The 15,098-nt window shown below is 40.9% G+C and overlaps 1 long non-coding RNA gene across 1 annotated transcript in view; it reads right to left on the reverse strand.

The window, feature by feature from the left end:
* Positions 1–8,015: 8,015 nt before the first annotated feature.
* LOC103349674 (uncharacterized) overlaps positions 8,016–15,098 on the reverse strand; it is a 40,155-nt gene continuing 33,072 nt past the window's right edge. Inside the window, exon 5 of the long non-coding RNA XR_011388818.1 lies at positions 8,016–8,508. This is a non-coding gene — a long non-coding RNA (uncharacterized lncRNA). The remainder of the gene's footprint in view (positions 8,509–15,098) is intronic.

Raw genomic sequence — 15,098 nt, forward strand, 5'->3', positions numbered from 1 at the left:
CACCACCATCAACACTACCATGGTTATCCCTGCCACCACTATCGTCATCTTCACCACCAGTGCTAGTATCACTCTGAACAGAGCTGCGGGAGGCTGTGCCGCCACTTCTAAAAGTCTTCTATAATGCTTAGTATATATTGAAATGGAGACTTGCTACTGCCAACTCAATACACAGAGAACATCTCTCTTCACATATGTAGGTTAGGAAGCTAGGCATCACAACATATTTTTTTTAGCCAATGCAATTTGATTCCAAATCTGGCAAGCTCATTATATTCATAGTAGACATTTTGAATATGTCCAGTCTCTAAAAATAATGCTTTTAAGTGGTGATTCTTGCATTTGTAAATGATTATTGTCATGTTTAAAGTCACAAATACAAATATTTCTTTTTTAAAGATTTACTTATTTATTTGAAAGGCAGAATTAGAGAGAGAGAGAGAAAGAGAGAGGGAGAGGGAGAGGGAGAGAGAGAAAGGTCTCCCATCTGCTGATTGACTCCCCAGATGGCTGCAATGGCCAAGTCTGGGTCCAGCTTGGGCCGGGTCTCCCACATGAATGGCAGAGGCTCAAGCACTTGGGTCATCTTCTGCTGCTTTCTCAGGCATGTTAGCAGGGAGCTGGATTGAGAGTGGAGCATGCAGGACATGAACTGGTGCTCATATGGGATGCCAGTGTCACCGTTAGCGATTTAACCCACTATACCACAAGACCACCAATGCCAATCTTTATGCTAGTGTTGTACATTCAAAGAACATTTATTGAATCTTCTCATTACTACCATTTGATTTGAAAATGTTCTGTATTGCTATATATTTTTTCAAAAGGTAAATATAAGGAAGAATTTGATGTCACTAAGTAAACATAAACTTGATGAAGCAGAAGTAATAAACATGTCTCATTAATTGAATAGCTAACCACATATACTCATAAAAAGATTTTGAAAATGGTATTTTACCTACTCTAAGTAGGATTTTATGTGCTACATGCAATGATACTGTTTTTTTTAAGGTGTGTGAAAAATTGTTGCAATCAACACTTTGCTGTGTAGGTGACAATATGAGGCCTGAGAGAGAAAGAGACATATGTGTGATCATCTTATTAATGATACACAAGTTCTTAGGTACATGCCAGATCCTCCACACTGAACTATACAATGGCAATGCAAAGACAAGTAGGATATGGTCATTCACCATAAAAAGTTCATTACTTATCATGTAGGCAGTAAGAATTCAGACAACTTTAAAAATATGTAATATTCACATAAAATTTACAGCATGCTACAGAAGCAGAAAGAAGGAAGACTTAAGAATTTAAGCAAGATAAGAAGAGAAATAATATCATAGCCAAGCAAAGAGATTAGCTCAAGTATGGATACAATTAAACAGATAGACCCTAGGAAAGCTCAATGGTGTATTAAAACATAGCATGAAAAGTAGACAGTGGCTACATGGACTGACAGGGCCAGAACATAGGATTTGGATACCATGACAAGTTACTTAGGCTTGGCAATGTCAATCACTGGATAGTTCCCAGCATGGAAGTGGTCAAGCCAGATCTATTCTCTCAGCTATCAGAAGAGGAGGAAACAGTGGTGTTGAGAAGAGGTCAGCTATGAGGAAGGCTAGCCCACAGTCACGCCCATGAACAGCCTGGTGCCATCGTACTTCACAGAATCAGAGCAATGACAGTAGATGGCACATGCAAGATACAGAGGCAATGCCGCTAGACTCAAGGTTTTCCACATGGGTGATTAGGTGGAAAGTGGGACTGAACAGGGATAGAGAGAAGGAAGCTTACCAAAGAACAAGGGAGGGCACAAGGGGCTGGGCTTTCTAATTTTGGATGTGTGTATGGCTCCCAAGACAAGGCTTTGTGATTACTAGCCATCAGTGAGATAATCCAGTTAAACACAGATCAACTTGAATCCCAATGGGGTACTCTTTCCAGTAGAGCTTAGTATCTTCCAGGGACAATCAGATTTTCCCTTAAGCTGTTTTTCAGAGTTGGATTGGAAGACTCACCTAGCAAAACAATAGAAACCATACAATAAAATCTGCTCCGGACTCTTAATGACAGTAAATACTAAGAATAAACAACTGAATGTCTCTTTTTGGCTCAAAATGATTACACTTTAAAACTTGGACATACCTTATAGAAGGTCCTAAGGCCTGAGTTAATTCCTACTCTCTGGTTTACACTCTCTGGTTGGTCCCAAGTCCTCCAGCTATTTGGAATGACACATCCCTTTGTGTTTTTTTTTTTTTTTTAATTTAATTTATTTTATTTTTTTTACAGGCAGAGTGGACAGTGAGAGAGAGAGACAGAGAGAAAGGTCTTCCTTTTGCCATTGGTTCACCCTCCAATGGCCGCTGCGGCCGGTGCGCTGTGGCCGACGCACCACGCTGATCCGAAGGCAGGAGCCAGGTGCTTCTCCTGGTCTCCCATGGGGGGCAGGGCCCAAGCACTTGGGCCATCCTCCACTGCACTCCCTGGCCATAGCAGAGAGCTGGCCTGGAAGAGGGGCAACCAGGACAGAATCCAGTGCCCCAACCGGGACTAGAACCCAGTGTGCCGGCGCTGCAAGGCGGAGGATTAGCCTAGTGAGCCGCAGCGCCAGCCGACACCTCCCTTTAAAATTAAGATAAAATAACTGGAGTTACCATTCCATAGACAGTGGTGTCATTCACGTTTTCCCAGGACAGAGCAACAGAGCATAGTGATACAAAGCATGTGTCGGAGCCGGGCTGCGTGTGAACCCATAACATGCCACTTACAGATGTGTTACTACTGAAAAAATTGCTTAAATTATCTGTGTATCCATTTCTTCATCTTTAAAGTAGGCATAATATTACCTCCTTCATAGGATTCTTTGAGTACTAAATTAACAATGTGTTCAAAGTGTTCAGAACAGTGCCTGGAGCATAGTAACCACTCAGTCCACGTTAACTAGAGTGTCCTCGAGCTCCTTGGATATTGGGTTTACCATGTCTCCCATCTCCTCCACTACAGTTTTGAAGGCACTTTGCTGCGCACTGCCCAGCTGTGATCCAACATTCTTCTGACTTTACAACCCAGAGTGATGCACTTCTCTGGTTCATAGCATGCTTGAATGGACGGTGGAAGAACGGAGCCTGACTTCTTTGCCCCATAAATCCCAGGAAGGAATGTTTCCTACATACAGGAAGAGTTCTTTCCAAGAAGAATCCAGACCTGTTTGAATCTTGGGCAGTGGTTTGTGACCTCTGCACTAGTTCTGGTGACCCCAACAGATGATTATTTCTACAAGATTCGATGCTGTTTGCCTTTGCCCCCTGCTTGAGAGCAGATGCCCATCTGTGGCTGTTGATATAATCTGTGCATCAGTGATGGCTTTATAAAAATAAATTGATTGAGATGGAAATCTGTGAAGTTTATGAAACTGTGTATTTTTTGACAAAAGTTACATTATAAAAAGGACAGAGGAGAGATATGGAATAATTTATAAGGAAGATCCCACGGGATAGTAAATAAATTACAGAGTGAAGTCTGAGCCGAACTGTCTTCTATTAAAGTCTCTTCATTGTTATTCAAGTGAATTTCATCCCTCTCCCAAGTGGAAACTATTTACACAAAACAAGAATATTAGAAATAGAATCCCAGGAATTTGGGCAGTGAAAGAAAATCTTGTTAAAACTTGAGAGTAGAGTTGGCTGTAGGCAAAATTGTCAAGATTCTTTTTGTCACCTTTCTGCCTCTCTGTTCAGTCTTCTTTCCAGATTCTCCACTTTCCCAGATGCCTTTCCTCATGATCGCAAGACCAATGTGCCATTTATCATCCACTAATTCATCCAGATGCCTGACACGTGCCCTGTTCTTGGCATGGGAGGACAGACTTAAGTGGGAGACAATTCTGGCCTTTCTGGAGCTTACACTCATCTCTGAAGGTTACTCACCAATTTGTAAAAACCCTCCCACCAACTACGAGAAATCCAACCTAGGTGGAATGGTGCAAGGGAAACACACACATATTCCTAAAATACCCAATAAATCCAAGGTTGTCAGTGGAGGTGGTGGGGTTGATTGTATTTAGTTACTGTGTGTTTTCCTGGTTGGTTAGTAGCTTTTTATTTTATTTCCTTTTCTTTGGGCTTAGGAAATAAGCTTTTAAGACAAAACTAAATGATCTCTTTCCTCACGGAGTTTAAGATACATGAAAAGGCACCAGCAAAGTAAGGACTCATTACTCATCTATATTTTAGCACAAAATGTAAGAAAAAGAGCTTGCGATTCTTCACTGAGAAAATCAAATGGTCTACCAGCACATTTACAGCAGAAAACGTAAAGAAAGAAAATTCTACAAGAATGCAAAGTGCTATTTGCAACAAACTTGACAAAGGGTTAATATGTTAATATAAAAATAATTTAGGGGGCCGGTGCCATGGCTCACTTGGTTAATCCTCCGCCTGCGGCACCAGCATCCCATATGGGCGCTGGGTTCTAGTCCTAGTTGCTCCTCTTCCAGTCCAGCTCTCTGCTGTGGCCCGGGAAGGCAGTGGGGGATGGCCCAAGTGCTTGGGTACCTGCACCCACATCGGAGACCAAGAAGAAGTACCTGGCTCCTGGCTTCAGATCGGCATAACTCTGGCCGTGGCGGCCATTTTGGGGGTGAACCAACAGAAGGAGGACCCTTCTGTCTCTCTCTCTCTCTCTCACTAACTCTGTCTGTCAAATAAATATATATATATAATTTAAATAAATTTATAGGAAAATCACTACATTTCCAAAGAAACTCAGCAAGACACATTCAAAAGGTAATTCATAAATAATAAACAACCAATGAACATTGTTCGTTATTTATGGTAAATAATAAATACATGTTTCAACTATGAAGCTAGGACAGCTATTCATACAGGTCAACAGGTCAACTTTTTGGGAGAATGTTTTACATTTCACTAAAACATATCAAAGCAGCAGAAGCTTGACTATGCAAATACACACACACCTATGATACATTTGTATTTGTACATATTTATTCATAGAAAAATAATGGAAAAAATGAGAAATTTTAGCCCTTTCCAAAGAGTTAGAGTACTTTTTATTTTATCATATATCCTTTTCTACATTTCGGCTTCTTGCCTTTTTACATCTGAATATGTTAGCGTGTTTTTCCATACATACTCATATAGGTATGTTCCTGCACACCTGCACACACGTGTATATTATAGTAATAACATTCTTTTCATGTAGCCACAGTATGATTATCAAAACCTAGAGGTTAACTTTGCCATAGTGCTGCCACCTGATCTATAGAACTTATTCAAAATTTACCAATTTTCCTACTAATGTTCTTTAGAGAAAACTAAAAAGTCTGTTGTGAGACCCAAGCCAGAATCAGAGTTGCATTTCTTCGTCACGACTCTTTAGTCTGCTTTCATCTAGAATAGTTCCTCAGACTTTCCTTATCTTGTATAACATAACTTTTAATTTTTTTCAACCTGAAAGGCAGTGAGATAGAAGGAGGGAGAGAGAGACAAGAACACACACCCACACACAAACACACATACGGAGACAGCTCCCATCTACTGGTTCACTCCCTGAATGTCTATGCAGACCAGGGCTGAGCCAGACTGAAGCAGAGGCCAGAGACTCAACCCAGGTCTCCCACGTGGATGACAAGGATCCACCAACTCAGGGTGGATCCACCCTCGGGCGCACATTAACAGGAAGCTGCAATTAGGAGTGTGGCCGGCTTGAACACAGGCACTTGGAGACAGGATACCAGCATCACAGCTTGCATCTTGATCACTATGCCAAATGCCAGCTCCTGTCAAGCAGAGTTAGACATGAGTGACTAGGGAAAGGGTCTTAAGACCCTCCTCCAGGGGTGGAACCAAAGACTCTTTGCCCGGGGCCACCCAAGGCCACCAGACATGCTGCTTAACTTGTGGTTTAAGTATCCTCATAAAATGGGAGCTCAGCCAACCCAGGAAAATCTTATGTACAGCCACATGCACAGAGCTCAAAGCTATGCATCTCCCAGATGTCAATCACAAATGCAAATAATGAGCATCTCTACCACATAACCAATCATCTTTAGGTTTTAGGGGCAAGGAGCCCTCGACTGGCCCACTCCCCTCTTGGAGCACACTTTTATGAACCCTGCTTTGCTACTGCTTTTGTCTCAATGAACAAATTCATTAATCTGCTGGCAAAAAGAATGGCGGCAAAAGGGTCACCTTCACTGCCAGTCCCACCACTTACCATTTCCGATGACCACTGACCAGTTGTTTCACAGGATGACCTCGTTTGGGCTTTGTCTGATGTTTTCCTTAATTAAACTCAGATTACTCATGTTTGACAGGATTGTCACAGAAGTCATTGTATGCTCAGTACAGTATATCAACCGCCAACTTATTTTATTCCTGTCAACTTACTTTACTCATGTCAACTTATTTTATTCCTGTTGACTTCGATTGTGATTATTTGGTTTAAGGATGTGTCTTCCAGCTTTCTCCACTATGAAACTGCTTTTTTTGGAATTTAATAAATGTCTTATGAATATTTTAATATGTAAACACCATATTTATAATACAAATTAACAATTAGTTTTAGCACCCATTGTCTATTCCCTAGTCTGACTCAATATTTCCATAATGGTTGCCAAATGGTAACTTTCTAATTTCATCATTCCTTCCTCATTTATTAACTGGCCTTCATATTTCTAATATTTTTGAATGATCATATATGAAATACATAATCAGCAAAGATAATAAATGCCATCCAAATGTAAAAATTGGCACGTCTTCTTTCTTCTTTATTTGTTACATTTGAAGAATTTAGAAGTAGGGCCAGTGTTGTGGCACAGAGGCTTAGGCCATTGCTTGTAACATAAGCACGCTGTAACTAAGTGCCTGTTCTGAGGGCTGGCTGTTCTGTTTCTGATTCATCTCCCTGCTAATGTTTCTGAGAAAGTAGCAGAGGACGGCCCAAGGACTTCTGCTCCTGCCACCCATGTGGGAGACCCAGATGGGAGTTCCCAACTCCTGGCTACAACTAGGCTGAGACCTGGCTGTTTTGGCCATTTGGAGAGTGAACCAAGTAGTGGACTGACTCTCTCTCTCTCCCTCTCTGTCACTCTGCCTTTCAAATAAATAAATAAACAAATTTTAGGAAAAATGAAATGCACACACACACACACACATATATAAACCTTGTTTTGCTGTTCTTGCTTTACACACACACACACACACACACAGAGCACTTGGGATGCCCTGTATGCCCATTTTCATGTCCCAGCTCCACTCCTGGTTCCATCTCCTGCTAATTCATACCCTGGGAGGCAGCAGCTGATGCCATAAGTACCAGAACTCCTGCTCCTCATGTGGGAGACCTGGGTTGTGTTTCCAGTTCTTAGCTTTGGTCTGGTCCAGCCCTGATCATTTCAGATAGGAATTCTTTCTGTCTGTCTTTCTGTCTCATTCCCTGTCTCTCTGCTTCTCAAAAATATAAATAAATAAGTACAAATTTAGAAGAGGAAACATGTTGCAATCAACTAAATACTTTTTCAAGCACAAAAAAATTATAATTTTGATTTTAGAATTTTGGTCAAATTAAAATATACTTAGCTGGTGCCGTGGCTCACTAGGCTAATCCTCCACCTGCGGCACCAGCACTCTGGGTTCTAGTCCTGGTTGGGGTGCTGGTTTTGTCCAGGTTGCTCCTCTTCCAGTCCAGCTCTCTGCTGTGGCCAGGGAGTGCAGTGGAGGATGGCCCAAGTGCTTGGGCCCTGCACCCTCATGGGAGACCAGGAGGAAGCACCTGGCTCCTGGCTTCGGACTGGGGCAGTGCGCCAGCCATAATGGCCATTATGGGGTGAACCAATGGAAGGAAGACCTTTCTCTCTGTCTCCCTCTCTCACTGTCTAACTCTGCCTGTCAAAAATATATATATATACATACTTAAAAATTAATGTTTGTTCCTCTCTTCTGGGAAAGTAACAAGAAGTGACTTTAATTATAGCAGGCAAAAGAACATTTGGATTATAGTAAATTTTGAACAATAAGTCCAACTCTAAAAGGATAATGGGTTAAAAAATAAATTTATATTTTAACAACACATTCAAACATTTAAAAATATTTACTTAATCATTTTTTTCCTTTATTTGACAGAGAGAAACAAATCTTCCATCTACTGTTTCACTCCCCAAATAACTGCAATAGCTGAGGTTGGGTCAGGTCAAGCCAGGAGCCCAGGACTCTGTCTCCTATGTGGGTAGTAGACACCCAAGCACCTGGGTGATCATCCACTGTCTCCAGGCACATTAGCTGGAAGCTGGATCAGACGGCAGACCTGGTAGTTGATCGCAGGTAATCCAACCTGGGATGTGGGCATCCCAATCCAGGCTTAACCTGCTGTGCATCCCCTCATGCCGCTTTAGTTAATGTTGCTTAATGTTTCAGTTTTTCCTAAAGTAACTATAATCCTTGACAGTTGGTACAGCTGGGGACTGGGGGGCCAGAGTCATACCTGAAAATTTAAAAAAAGGGGGAATAGAAATCAGAAAATAGAAATCAATTCTCTTTCCTCCTAAATTAGACTTGTCTTAGTCAGTTTTGTGCCGCTATAACAGAATACCTGAGAACACATGATTTACAATAAACAGAAATATATGAGTAGAAGTTCTGGAGGCTGAGAAATCCATTGTCAAGGTGTTGGTGTCTGGGATTTGTGCTGTGTTATCTCAATGGAGTCAAACTCATTTCTACAACTCACACTCTTCTCTCTCCTCTCTCCTCTCGCTACTCTCCTCTCTCCTCTCTCACTCTCCCATTCAAATAAATAAGAACATAAATAAATAAATAAATAAATTTTAAAACAAAAAACAGAAGCAGGTGTTGAAGTGCAGTGGGTTAAGCTGCCGTGTATATATTTACCAGGGTATCTAATAAAAAAAAATCATTGCCAAAGACAAGCAATAGCTAAATGTGTTATAATTCCAAGGCTGCTTGATTTAGCAAACTGTTCCTGGGCACATAGAGATTATAAGGAACAGAACCTAAATGATGCCATTTGGGGCACTAGGGAATGTGATTGGTTAGAAGTACTGCCTGTCTTTCGCATTAAAGATCTTTTAAGCTCTTTACAAAGCAATGTACAGTGTGAATAAATCTGAACTTGTCAGAGAGTGGAGGTAGTGATGTCAGCAAAAATGTCAAAATAAAAGCAGTCTGACTTTCCAAGGAGATTGAGAGCATTTGCCTCTTGAATTGGGAGGATATAAATGAATGCAGGAAAGATCAACTAATCCTTTGGCTCAGCTTCCTTGTAGAAGGAGCCAAGTGCAATCCCAGTTGTAGAAGTTTCAACCAGGAAAACTTCCTGTTGATATCTGTTCCCTGGCTGGTTCAAGGACCTACATATATGCGTTGAAGTGAGATACATATTTCACCTCCCTGGGGTGGAGAGAAAGCTCCTAATTTCCTTACTTCCCTTGGCTGTGAATTAAAGCCATACTGACAATGAAGCAGAGAGCCTCAAAGGTGTCTTTTAGCCATGTGACCGGTCTGGCTTTGGATTCTGTACAGTGGAATCCGAGTTCACCACATCAGACAAATCAGAGAAGCGAAACCCAGAAGACCAGCTAGGAAAGTGCTGTGTAGGAAGCGAAGGGTTTTTGGTTGGGAGAGGGGGCAAAATTCAGAGGCTGACAGCAGAAATCAGGGCTAGGATAGAAGGTCCCAGATAGCAGGCTCCTCAAATAGAAGTGCTATAGATTTGCATGAGTTGATAGGGCTAGCATGACCTCCCGATGTCACGTTCATTCTCTGGGTTTCAGTTTCTTTACCAATAAAAGAGCATAATATGAATGGCTATACCCTTAACTTCACAGTTACTTATGGAAACAGGTTTGATATAGACTTAAAAAGTAAAGAGGGGCTGGCATTGTTAGGTGCGACACCAGCGTTCCACATAGGCACTGGTTTTTGTCCCTGTGGCTCCACTTCCAATAAAGCTCCCTGCTAATGGCCTGGGAAAAGCAGCCAAAGATGACTCAAGTGTTTGGGACCTCACCATCCATTTGGGAGACCCAGATGAAGTTCCTGGCTCCTGGCTTCAGCCTGGCTCAGTGCTGGCCATTGCAGCCATCTGGGGAGTGAAAGCAGCAGATGAAAGATCTCTCTGTGTCTCTCCCTCTCTTTCAGTAACTCTGAATTTCAAAATGAAAAAATAAATATTTTTTAAAAAGTAATAGTGAAAAATTCTCTATATTGAAATAATCAAATTCAAGTTTGGAAAATAGTTTAATTATTTTTAATTATTGCAAACATTATAAATGAAGAACCTCCTAGTAATCCACCCCTATGATCCCTCACTTCTGAATCCCCCATGCTTATTTATTTACTTGCAAAGAGAAAGACAGATCTGCCATCTGCTGGTTCACTTCCCAAATTCTCTCAATGGCCTCTGCCTGGGCCAAAGCCAGGAGCTAGGAACACAATTCAGGTTCCACATGTGAGTGGTAGGAATCCAATTACTTGAGCCATCACTGTTGACACCCAGGGTTTGCATTAGCAGGAAGCTGGAGTAAGGAGTGAAGCTGGGAGTTGAACTCAGGCACTGTAATGTAGGGTGTGGGTGCGTGTTAACCTGTTTTTTAACTGCCCTGCCAATGCACACCATCTTTAAAGAATAACCTCTTTCCTCCTAGATGGAGCACGTAGCTCTAGATTTACTTTGGACCCTGTTGCCTCATTCACATATTCCTTCATTGAACTGACTCTGCTCCCTCCATTCCTTTTTCTCTTCTATGTGTCTCCTCTTCTGACTTTCTCCTTGAATATAAAAATGCTCATGACTTTCATCTAAAAAATTTTCCTTTGCTTATATCAAGTTATAATCATAAATCTCCATCTCAGTTTTTTAGAAGTAAAATCAGTAATCTCAGTTGCTTTACCCACTGAAATAATGGCTTCTGCACACATAATATTTAAATGGATCTCATCAGAATTAAGACTAGTAAGAAAATGACGGCAATGGTGAAGGAACAAGGCATTAAATGATGATGGTAGACACTATGAGACTATCACCATAGTTCTAAAAAGTAGGCAAAACTGTTTATGTCCAGTTTACAGATAAGTATTGTTTGTTTCTATTTTATAGATAAAGACTGGAGACATCAAGCAGTTAAACACTTGTCTAAGAATGTAGAAGTAGTTATTGCAGGAGCCAAGATTGGAACCCATGTCTACCAAATCATATATTTCCAATCTGGAGTTTCCTCCCAAGCATGAGATTAATTACACAAGTGTCTACTATCCCTTTTACCTTGGTCCATCAATCTCAACAAGTTCAAAATCAAATCCATCATCTCCTCTCAAAATTTGAACCCTGTTGCCAGACACTTCATTGCCTTATAAACTTATTCTGATGGCTAAATTCTCTCAAGTCTTACAAAATGTAAGACGTACATTTTTCCTGGTTTTGCCTCGCTTCTGAGGAGTCTTCCATTTTTTTTTAAGATTTTATTTTTATTTATTTGAAAGGCAGAGTTACAAAGAGAAAGAGGGAGAAACATAAATAGAGAGAGAAAGAGAAAGAGAGAGAGAGGGAGGGAGGGAGACAGAGAATGAATCTTCCATCCTCTGGTTCACTCCCCAAATGGTCACAACTACCAGGGCTGGGCTAAGCTGAAGCCAGGAAGTAGGAGCTTCATTTGGGTCCCCCAAAAGGGTGCAGGGACCCAAGTGATTAGGCCATCCTCTGCTGGTTTCCTGGGAACGTTAGCAGGGAGGTGGGTCAGAAGTGGAGCAGCTAGGACTTGAACCAGTGACCATACAGAATGGTGGCATTGCAGGAGGTGACTTAACTCACTATGCTACAGTTGCGTCCCTAGGTATCTCCCAATTTTACATCCCACAAATACTCGGTGAAAATTGCTACATAGGGCATAATTTAGAGTCAGTTGATACCAAGAGATATGAAACATGATCCTTCACTCAAAATATTTGTAGTCTTTCTAAGTAGAAAAGACAACTCAAAATATTTGCAGAAAACTGTACAAAGTCACTTAGAACAAGATTCCTTTAGTATGAACTCAGCATATGTTGTAGGGATAACTACCTGGTATCCGTAATGAATGATGGTCTTAACTTTGCTTGCAAATGTCAAGTGAAGAGCAATTCGGAAAGGTTATATATTAGAAAAACTATTTAAACTGGGCAGCAATATTTCTTTTTTTGGTCTATGTCTTGAAAAAATAAATATTAAATTGAATCATGTTATGTCTAATTATTCAAAATGTATGTGAATATCTTTAAATATTCTAAGCATAAAATTTCTGGCCCCTGCAATTAAGCTTCTGCATTGTATTGTTTTTGCCTATACAAACTACCTATGATAAAACATAACTTAGAAATCAGGCAAGTGAGCAATTATAACAAAACAGAACCATTAAAACAAGATATTGTAAAAAAAAAAAAATGCCAGCATCAATACCCTTGTATTTTGAGGCCATTGTTAAATAAAACAACAGTTACTTTTGGGCTGGACTTTGTGGCAAGTGGATTAGGTTGCAACCTACTATGCTGGCATCTCATTTAAGCACTAGTTCAAGTTTCCGTTGCTCCACTTCCAATCCAGCTCCCCGATAATGCACCTGGAAAAGCAGCTGAAAGTGACCTAAGTCCTTGAGCCTCTGCTATCCACAATGGGAGACCCACATAGAATTCATGGCTCCTGCTTTCAGGCTGGCTCAGCTTCAGTTGCTGCAGCCATTTGGGGAGTGAATCAGAAGATGGAGGTTCTCTCTCTCTCTCTCTCTCTCTCTCTGCCATTCAAATAAATAAATAAATCTTTAAAAAGAGTTGCTTGGGCCGGCGCCATGGCTCAATGGGCTAATCTTCCGCCTGTGGTGCTGGCACACCGGGTTCTAGTCCCGGTCGGGGCACCGGATTCTGTCCCGGTTGCCCCTCTTCCAGGCCAGCTCTCTGCTGTGGCCCGGGAGTGCAGTGGAGGATGGCCCAGGTGCTTGGGCCCTGCACCCCATGGGAGACCGGGAGAAGCACCTGGCTCCTGGCTTCGGATCAGCGCGGTGCGCCAGCCGCAGTGGCCATTGGGGGGTGAACCAACGGTAAAGGAAGATCTTTCTCTCTGTCTCTCTCTCTCACCATCCACTCTGCCTGTAAAAAAAACAAAAAACAAAACAAAACAAAACAGAATATCTCCAGAGATAAATAATGAGAAAAAAATTTTTAAAGAGTTGCTTGAACACAAGCATTGCAATACTAACGTAATCGGTCTAATAACTTAAATGGCTTCTACATGATGAATGGGCAGGTAGAACATACAGCATGGAGATACTAGACAGATGGATGATTTATTTCATGGGTGAGATGGAGCAGGATGGCTTGAGGTTTTATCATGCTGGTTAGAAACGTGAGAAATCTTCATTTCTAGAACTTCCCATTTATTTTGTTCAGACTCCAGTTGAATAGGAGAACAGAAACTATGGAAAGCAAAGCACAGCTGAGAGGTACTACTGTGCAACAAAATTGCAGCGATAGCACATATCTACAAAGACGGAGGTTTTGAATGGTAAAAAGTGCACTAAGTGAAGTATCGTTCAACAGTTCTCCGCAGAAAGACTTTTCTCTGCTGTCACCAAGCTTAAAATAAGTTCAGGATCTAGACTAATCAAGTTCAAGGGAATGTGATACATCTTTACTTTTCAAAGTTGCTCTATACTTATTTATTATATACTTGTAAACAGAGGTGCTTCAAAGTTAGTTGAAAATGGAAGGGAGATGATTATTTTTTGCAAAATATTTTGAAATCTGCACATGTAGGGTCACATAAAAGTTCAGGGACAGTGCTTAGTATGAAAAAGCTGTGCATCAATTTCAAAAAAAATGTAGCCACATAATAAACTTACATTTTAATTCAATTTTCCATGAACTTTCTGAAGTACCCATATACATATTTAAGTACTTTATACACACGCACTTGAATGTAGAAGACCTGAAAACCAGATTCATCTTAGAGAAGCATGTGTCTCATTCTCAGAAAATCCCCAGTCATCCCCGCCCATCAACACCAGGCACCAGTTCCTCCTCAACTGCTCTGAGGCCAAAGGAATATGAATATCATATTCTGAATGCATATAACACACATGATTAAAATGCAAAGGATTCTCACTCATTAAATATCCCTGAGATAGAAAGAATGAAAGAAATCAACAAACGGAGCAATAAAGGAAAGATTTTCTGCTGGCATCACTTTGTATTCCCATCACCAAGATGAGTAAGAGTTTGGTTTGGAATTGCAATGACTTTTCCTGAAGATAACCAGCTTTTGGAATGAAGTGTCAAGCCAATCAAATAAATATTCGCCACAACAAAACAAATAAAGAAAGATACACAAAGCCATTTTCATCATAATAGAATAAACATAGGAAAGAAATGAAAACAATATTAAAATAATGTCTCATCTTCTTTGTACAGAAATGTGTTTTTCTAATATAGATATTATAAACATTGGTAGGATACTTAGCTTTGAAATGTAAATCATAAATATAAAAATACTTATTTGTCATCATTTATCTCTTTCAAATATTAAGCATCCATGAGAATGTCAGGTAAACTATACAGAAAAATGTGAGGGGAAAACAGTTATTCAGCCTACCAGTGAAGATGTTGGTTAAGATGCAGTGCCCCATACCAGAGTCCAAATCCTGGCTCTGGCTCTTGATTCCAGATTGTTGCTGATGCAGACTGGGAGGCAGTGGTGACGGCCCAAGGTGTTGGGTCTCTTTCACCCATGTGGGAGACCTGAACTGACTTCCAGGTTCCCAACTTCTGTCTACCACAGGCATTTGGGGAGTGAATCAGTGGATGGAAGTGAGTGTGTTCTCGCTCTCGCGCGCTCTCTCTCTCTCTGCCCCTCCATCTCTCTCTGCATCCCAGTCTCTCAAATAAATATAATATTTTTAAAAAACAAGGGAACATATTCTATCAATATATCACATATATTTTTAAAAATAATTTAAAGGCCGGAGCCACGGCTCACTAGGCTAATCCTCCACCTTGCGGCGCCGGCACACCAGGTTCTAGTCCCGGTCG

The sequence above is a fragment of the Oryctolagus cuniculus genome, chromosome 5, assembly GCF_964237555.1.
Source record: "Oryctolagus cuniculus chromosome 5, mOryCun1.1, whole genome shotgun sequence".
Taxonomy (NCBI): domain Eukaryota; kingdom Metazoa; phylum Chordata; class Mammalia; order Lagomorpha; family Leporidae; genus Oryctolagus; species Oryctolagus cuniculus.